The sequence below is a fragment of the Notamacropus eugenii genome, chromosome 6 (assembly GCF_028372415.1).
Source record: "Notamacropus eugenii isolate mMacEug1 chromosome 6, mMacEug1.pri_v2, whole genome shotgun sequence".
In the NCBI taxonomy this organism is placed as follows: Eukaryota; Metazoa; Chordata; class Mammalia; order Diprotodontia; family Macropodidae; genus Notamacropus; species Notamacropus eugenii.
Window position 1 is genome coordinate 58,735,628 of NC_092877.1, and position 8,934 is coordinate 58,744,561.

General features: G+C 45.5%; 1 protein-coding gene across 2 annotated transcripts in view; it reads right to left on the reverse strand.

Annotated features, from left to right (window-relative positions):
* The window catches only part of TBC1D14 (TBC1 domain family member 14), a 115,937-nt gene extending 111,227 nt beyond the window's left edge, over positions 1-4,710 (reverse strand). For both annotated transcript variants that reach the window (XM_072620165.1, XM_072620163.1), the window contains exon 1: positions 4,578-4,710. The gene's annotated coding sequence lies outside the window, so the exon portion shown is untranslated. The remainder of the gene's footprint in view (positions 1-4,577) is intronic.
* Positions 4,711-8,934: the final 4,224 nt, after the last annotated feature.

Consider the following 8,934-nt stretch of genomic DNA (forward strand, 5'->3'; position numbering starts at 1 on the left):
ACCACTACTTTTTGACCCTCTTTTGCTGGATCTTCATTCAGGTCATGCCCATTGATAGTGGATACCCTCAGGGCTCTGTCCTGGGCCCTCTTCTCTTCTCCTACAGAACTGGATCACTTGGTGGTCTCATCAGTTCCCATTAATTAAATTATCACCTCTGTGCTGATGATTCTGAACTCTCTTTCTCCAGCCTTAACCTCTCAGCCGACCTCCAATCTACAATCTCCAAATACCAATTAGACATCTCAAACTTGATGTTCCATAAACATCTTAAACTCACTATGTTCAAAATTACCTCATGATCAGTCCCTCAAACCCTAGCCTCTTCCTAACTTACCTATCATTGCACTACCATCCTCCCAGGTTCCTGGACTCACAACCTAGGTGTCATCCTTAACCCCTCACTCTCTCTTCCTCTCCATATTCAATGTGTTGCCAAGGTCTGTCAAACTCACCTTGGTAACATCTCTCACTTATGTTGCCTTCTCTCCTCTGGCACTGCCACAATCCTAGTCCAGGTCCTGGATCCCCTCACAACTGGACTGTTGCAACAGCATTCTGGTTGGTCTCCCTGCCATAAGTCTCTTCCTACTCCAGGTCAACATGTACTGAGCTGTCAAAAGGATTTTCCTAAAGTGTAAGTCTGACCGAGATACACCCCCTACTCAACAAACCCCAGCAGCTCCCTAGGACCAAGATCAAATATAAAATTCTCTGCTTGATGTTCAGAGCCCTTCATCACATGCCCTCCTCCACCTTACATACTTTCATACACACACCTCCTCCCCCTGCCCCCATGAATTCTGCCCCGCAGCCACACTGGTCTCCTTGCCTTTCCTCTAATACTCCAGGCATTTTCCCTGGTTGCGTACTATGACTGTAATGTTCTGTCTCCTCTCTCCTCATTCTGCATCCTGATTTCTGGACTGCCTTCAAGTCCCTAATTCTAGCACTTTCCCTTCATTGATTATTTCCAATTTATCCTGTGGGTAGCTCATTTGCACACAGTTGTTAGCACATTTTCTCCCCACAAAGTTGTGAACACCTAGAGGGCAGGCCCTGCCTGTTTTTGACTCTCAAGCACCTAGCACAGTGCTTAGCACAGAGGAGGCACGTAATAGGTGATTACTGACTGCTAGCTGTCTTCAAGTATCTGAAGGGCTTTTAAATGGAGAAGGAATTTCATTTCTTCTGCTTGGCTCTAATGCATATTTCAGGGGGTCTGTGAATTTGTATAGGAAAAACTACAGCTTTATTTTTACTAACCTCTAATTTAGCGTTTCCTTAAGGTATGAATTTTTTTTTTTTAAAGTATTCTAAAAAGGAGACCAAAGAATTCGCCAGAATGTCAAAGTGGACCATGACACAAACAAGGTTAAGAATTTTTGCCCTAGACAAACCAGAAGCACTGGGTTTAAGTTACAAAAAAGCAAATTTAGGTTCGATATAAGACAGCAAAACCTCCTAACAATTAGAACTATGTCAAAGTGGAACAGGTTGCCTCAGAAGAGTGGTTTTCCTCTTACTGAAGAGTTCCAAATAAAGGCTGGATACTTATTAAATATGTTACAGAGGGAATTCTTGTTCAAGCAGGAAGTGGACTAAATAACCTCTGAGATCCCTGCCAATTCTAAGACTCTAATTTTGTTTCTAAAGTCACAGGATTAATCCCAGGTCTACTCCGGACCTGTAAGTTTCCTGTGCCAAACAAATAATTTAACCTAATGGTAACATCTCAGTTTTCAGCTGTATAAAATGCCATGGACCAGATTTTGGTAAATATGTAAAATGAAAGTCCTGAAACCAAAGCCAAGCTCCAATATCTTGGTGGAGGAGGGGAAAGAGAAATCACTCAATAGGATTTCAAGGGCCAAAGGTTAAAAAAGGAGGTTCTCCTTCCTGAAAGGTTTTTAAGTATAGGTTGGAAGGTTTCAACTAGATTTTATAGTGGGGATTCCATCTGGGTATAGGTTTCGTGAAATGACCACTAAGTTCCTTCCAAATTGTCAATTTCTGTGATCTTAACACTATTCTGAAAACGTACATTCATTCTTGTAAAGCCTTAAAAACTTGTTTTACAGTCTTTTCCTTAAACATGAAAAAAATCCATCAAGTCCTACCACCAAAGTGCAAATCAATTAAATGAAAAACTGAGATAATTATCCAAATAATTCAGATTACAGAAAAACTCAACACATAAAACTTCCCTTTACCCAGTCTAGATATGAAAATGCCACCACCATCTACCCCAAACCTACTTTCTAATGCAAATATGCACTTTCTAGATTTAAGAAGTACACTCCTACACAGATATGTTTCGGTTCTGTTGTCTCTGGATTTCTATCCTAGAATGGAAGTTGTAAATTACTTATTTTCTATTAGATAAGCAATTTTTCAATTTACCAAGCTGAAATTCTGGAGGAAGAATTCTTAATCTTTTAGGTGTCTTGGTGGTCCGATGCATAAGTACTCTTCTCACAGTAATAGTTTTAAATGCATAAAATATATAAGATGACAAAACCAATCAATTATATTGAAATACAGATATCAAAATTACTTTTTTTTTTAAGTTCATGGACTACATGTTAAGAACCTTTGTTAAGAGTTACATAAGAATCCTTGCCCCTGGAGCTCATATGTGTTGATAAGGAAGTACTCAAATAGCTTTTAAAGTTTTAGCAAACGTTTTCCTATATTTATACTATTTGCTTAACAAATCCTGTTAGCACAATGAAAACATAATGCAAATGAAGGGCACAACTTTATTAGGGACTTAAAATTGGAAGAGGGAAGAATCCAAAGTAATGACATTTTATTGTAGCTCAAGAACCCTTCCATCTGAGCAGATCTGGGAAACTGGAACACAAGGAATTAGAGTTGGCTTCAGGGATAAAAGGGGGATCTGACAAGCAGCCCATTTTATAATATCAGAGATTTAGACCTGAAAAGAACCTTAGAAACCATTACGTTTGATACCATCATTTTACAGACAAAACAGATGCCCATGGATGTTGTCACTTGCCCAGGGTCACCCAGCTTGTAAGTGGGTGGAATGTGAATCCACAACTTTTTCTTCCAATTTTACGTATTTTTTTATTTTGAAAATAACACTTTTATCTGGTTTACAAATACTTAATAAAAATGAAGACCTCATATACAATGTAGATCATGAGAGGACTGTACATGAATCTCTATTAGATTTGCTTTTGCTTTCCTGGTTAAGATTATAATAAATTCATCATGCCAATTTCCACCCTGTTCTGCCCATCATGGTTTCCTTCCAGCCTTCATTTTATGTCAGCTCAAGGATAAGCTGTACTCAACATGTCAATTTCCAAGCTGTCCTTTTTGTCTAGGTTCTTCGAACCCCAGTCTAATCCACACCTCATAAGCTGCCCTGCTTATCTGAGATTCCTTCTAGCCTTTCTGTCAAGGGAGGTAGAAGGGGTGGTGGGATGTCTATTCACCATGTCATTTTCCTAGCTATGCTGGTTATGTGAGATTTCTTTTGGCCTGAACCCTGGTCTACTCAACATATCACTCTCCAAACTCTCTTATTTGTCTAGGACTAGGTTTTCTTCTAGCTTACTTTCTATGAACCTTGCTCTATTCAACATGTCACATGCTGCCCCGCCTGTCTAGGATGACTTTGGGTTTCCCCTCTTAGAGAAAGAATGGCAGTAATCTATTTAATAAATCACTTTCCAAGCTATCCTGCTTATACAGGATTCCTTCTGGTCTTTCTTCACGGCCCACCCCAGGGGTCTACTGACCACATTACCTTCCAAGCTATACTGTCCATCAAGGATTTCGATTGGCCTTCCTTCTCTGGGAGGGAGGCTGGGGTGGGGGTAGGAAGAAGAGGGGAAGGAAGATCTGTTCAGCATGCCACTTTCCAAACTATCCTGCTCATCTGGGACTCCTATCTCTATCGAGGAGGGAGGGAGGGAAAGTCCGTCCACCATATCACTTTCCGAACTATCCTGCTCATCTGGGACTCCTATCTCTATCAAGGGGGGGTGGGGGGGAGGGAAAGTCTGTTCACCCTATCACTTTCCAAGCCATCCAGCTCATCTGGTATTCTCATCTACGAACCCTGGTCTACTCCAGGTGTCACTTCAGCTGATCTGCTTGTCTGGGATTCCTTCTGGCCTATTTCTATCTAGGGAGGAAGGAGGACACGAAGTCTGTTAAATATGTCACTTTCCAAATGATCCTGCTTATCTGGGATTCTTTCCAGCATTCCATCTACGATCCCTGCTCTCCTCCGAGTATTACTTTCCAAACTGTGCCGTTTGTCCGTGATTCCTTCTCTCTCTAGAGGGGAGAAGGAGGCAAGGTCTGTCCACCAAGTCACTTTGCGGGCCAGCCTGCTCATCCGGGATCACTCCCGGCGTGGCATCTACGAACCCTGCTCTACTCCACATGCCACCTTCCAAGCCGTCCGGCTGCTCTGCCTCCAGTGCCCGCCACGGCAGCCCGCTTCCCCGCCTGCGCTTGGGGGGAAACAAACTTGTCCGATCAAGGAATCAATCAAGAGCCCGGGGCCGTCCCCGGCGGGCGCGGGGGCTCTTTACCTGGGAAGCCGGGCCCCGCGCTGCCCTCCAGGCTCCCTCCTCTAGCGGCTGTTGCTGTGGCTACCAGGGCCGGGAAGCGGCGGCAGCAGGTGGCGGAGGCGGCGGCAGCGGCGGCGGCAGCGGCCGGGAGGTGAGTCCATTCTCTTCTCCTCCTCCGGGCCCGCTCCGGGCGGCTGGCCGGCCTCCGCGTCCCCGTCCCTCACCCTCCGGCCGGACCCCGAGGCTGCTCCGCCGCCATCCTCCGGGGCGCTGGGGGCGAGCCCCGAGCAACTTCTCACGGAATTTTAAAAGAGGGAGAGAGGGAACGCGGGAGAAGGGGGGTAGGGAGGAGGAAGAAGGGGAGGAGCGGGAGCAGCGGCCCCCCGGGCTGCCCCGGGGCACGAGAAGGAAGCGCCTAGGCAGGTGCGCCCGCCCGGCAGCCCGCTGGGTTCCAAGAACAGCCCCGAGCTGCCTCCGCTCCCTCCTCCTCCTCCCCCAGCGGCCGCAGCTGCAGAGGCTACCTCAATCGAGCACTCCTCCCTCCGCGGCTCTTCCCAGAACGCCTCTCCCCCGCCCCTGCTCTGGGGGAGCTTTTCCCACTGGTCGGCCCGCTTGGGGGCGGGGATTGCCTCCGGCCCCACCCCAACACGCCGCGGGCCGCGGCTTTTTTTCTCCCTCCCTTTGCCCCACCCTCTCTCCTCCCTCGCCCCGCCCCTCGAATCCTTCGCCAGCCGGACGCGGAAGGCCGACTGAGCCTCTGGCGAAGCGCGAGGATCCACGCAGAAGTAGGCGGTGCGGCTGACCCGCCCTTCCCCCCTTCCGGAGCCCCGTCGCCGCCCGGGCTTGCGGGAGGCGGGCGACTACGCGTTCCCCGCCCCCTAGCTTACCTGAACTGTTCCACCCGCAGCCATCTTGAGCGCCCGAGGCGGGGGAGGGAAAGGGAGGGGAAGGTGTGCGAGGGTTATCTCGAGCCCAGGCTAGGGCAGTCGAGGCGCCGAGCGCATCGATCGGGCTCGCCTAAAGTGGGGGAGTGTGAGCCTGGGCAAAGTCCCAGGTATGACTTGCTGGCCCGTGGGGAGGGAGGAAGGGAACGAGAGAGACCGCGGATGTGGTTGTGAATGCATCTCCCTGAGCCTCAGTGTCCTTCTCTGTAAAATAGGGATGATGATGGAGTGACAGGGCCTCTCCCTCCCAACTTTACCTAACCAAGCACCCTTTCTACTTTATCTCCACAAACACCCCCAAATGGCAATGCAGCCGTCCCCCGAAGGCTACCTCCTCCAGACGCCCATTCTCAATCAGTCAGGAAACATTTGTTAAGCGCCTTCTATGTGCCCAGTGCTGTGCTAATGCGGTCCCTGTGCGGTGGGAGCTCCCGGTGACATCCACAAAGCAAGTGTCTACAGTATCATAAGTGGCTACAAAGTAACAGTCTTAACGGGGAAGGAAGCACGCCAACAGCGATGCTCAAAGGATACATAGACAAGCCAGCGCAGGTAGTAGGTAGGTAGAGGTAGACAGAGATGGACATATAGACCGAGACAGACAGAGGGGCACAGGTAGGTAGATCGTACATAGATAGACGGACAGATGGAGAGAAAAAGAACGTTTATTAAGGGCTGGCCCCGTTCCAGGCATTACACCGCAGTTAGTTTTATCTCAACCTGAAGCTGCCTTAGGCTTTCCAGGCCTCTTACAAAATGCTCCCACTTCTGTTCTCTGAGGCCAAGCAGGATAAATCTAATCCCAATTCCTTCCACTTGACAACCTTAAACTTAAAAGGGCTAGGGTTACTGGAGAGAATAGGAATGCCATATAATCATTATCTCTTTTATGGGCTTTAGAACTGGAAAAGTCCTTAAAGATCATCGAGAACAGGAGAATTTTTGGTCGTGGACCCTTTTGTCAGTATGGTATTTTCAGAATAATGTTTTTAAATGCATAAAATACGTAGAATTCCAAAGCAAACGAATTGTAATTACAGTTATCAAATTTTTTTTTAATTTTAAAAATCAAGTTCATGGGCCCCAGGCTAAAAATGCCTGGAAGTAAAGTGCAAAGGAACTTTAAAAAGTCACTCCCTGGCTCAGAGCCTCAGCTTCCATATCGATAAAATGGTGGGGAGGGACCTATACAAACATTCCTTATCTCAGGAGGTTCTTGTAGAGAAGTTTGGTTTGGTTTTTTTTTTGGAAACTATATAGTAAGATAGAAATTTGAGTTTTCTTTTTACCAAGCATTTAGTTTTCTCTTTTTCTTACCTGAACTTCTCAGCCCCTGGTTCTAAAGCATGCCAGCATTATGAGTAAGCCTCAACCCTGTGTTGTCTTACCTCCATTATTAATAGAAGCTCCCTGACATAGGACTGTCTTACTTGTATTTCTATTTCCAATGAATAGCTGTGTGTGTGTTCATCCTTTATTGCTGAAGAAGACCATGTCATCAGAGAAATAATGATGTGACTTGCACTTGACTTTGTTTTGAGGGAGGGAGGGCTGTGCAGGTCACCAGCCTCACTTCTCCTCCAGAGCCATCTGAATCCAGTGACCAGATATTCATCAGGATGACTGGAGATGACCCAGGATGAGGCAATTGGGGTTAAGTGACTTGCCCAAGGTCACCCAGCTAGTGAGTGTCAAGTGTCTGAGGTGAGATTTGAATTCAGGTCCTCCTGACTCCTGCACTGGTGCTCTATCCACTGCACCACCTAGCTACCCAGTGAATAGCACAGTTCTTTCCTGGCACATAGTCAGTTCTCAGTAATTGCTTTAGCTGTCCATCTGCAAGACAAATTATTCTGTCTCAACTTTAGGGTAGTAGTTAGAGATAGCCTGGGAGTCAGGAAGTCCTAGGTTGAAGTCCTTGCTCTCACACTGACTCTGGGACCCTGGCAAGTCACTTAACCTCCTACTTCCCAGACAACTCACTAAGCCCTTAAATTGTAGAACTGGTGCTGCTCTGCATTGGTGAAGGGAATTCTTCACTGGCAGCTCCCTATGCCAATAAAATCATAGGTATGGTTAAAAAAAAATTTTAGTATATTCCTCAACTCACCCATTAATCATGGAATGGAGATTCCTAGTTTTTAGAACACAATACTTAGATTTTCATTTTTCCAGTTAAATTAATAAAGCATGTGTGTGTGCATATATGTGTGGAGAGAGAGACCAAGTGTGTGTGTGTGTATGTGTGTGTGTATATATGTATATGTATTATATACACATACACATACCCACACATACACAGAGGATGCCTGTTTATTTATGGGCATCCAAAAGTAAGCAGGAAAAGTCTCAAAATAGCTGAAATTGCTGTCATAAAACCCTTTATTTCCAGCAGGAATCTTTTCTTTCCTCTCTTACTCCATGTACTGTCTCTTAATTTGTCAACAATTCTAACAAGCAAGGTATTCTGTTTTCCAAATTCACAGCAGATGAAAAGTAGCAGATTATTGAGGGGTGGGTAGGAGGAGAAGATTCAGGGGAAAAGAATTCTAAAAGCAGATATGCTGATGACAATAAGAAGTGGTATTCGTCTAAAAAAAACCCCATGATTTATTACTGAGCACTTGAAACTCTGCAAGCTCTCTAATGATAAGAGGAAAATCAGGCAGAGTCAAACTATGAGATCTAGATATGCTGCTAACTGTCACCTAGGACAAATTACTTGTTCTTTCTGCTCCAGGTTACTTTTCTAAGATTTTACATCACAGACATTGTCACTCTGCTTTCATGGTGGGAATTTTCACTTTGAATGAAATTACAGGTCCCCCAAAAAAATAAAGGAAACACAAAGTTGAACAACTTTGAGGCATCACAATTCAAAGAACCAAAGCAACAGAGATAGTGTACTTGGATACTTAGAGATTTCTTCATAGTGGCTACTTCCTTCACTGGTACAGGTTACATTTTTCCCTGAGTTGGGAAGTAGAGAATCCACCATCCTGAGGCCAAGGTGCTGTTGACCTTTCTCAGGCTTAGCTAGGTTGCAGATTATAAAATTCATTGTTGGTGAGGTTCTGGGGAAACTGGCACACTCTTCCTCTGCTGGCAGCCCTGTGAACTGGTACAGTCTAGCTTTATATTAACAAGTCATAGCAGCTTAATTTGTAAGGACAAAAAAAAAAAAGGGAAGAAACTCACGTGTCCAAAATGTGGGGAATAACTAAGCAAAGTGTCGTTATGTATAGAGTCACAGGATGTTTGTGTGGGAAGGAACTTCTGTGAGATGCAGTCCAACTCCCCCATTTAGATGAGGAAATGACCCACAGAGAGGAAGGAGACTCACTCAGTCATACAGATATTAAGATGTTAACGTAATGGAATATTATTGTACCATTAAAAAATATGAAGCACATGGAGAAATACGAAAAGATATG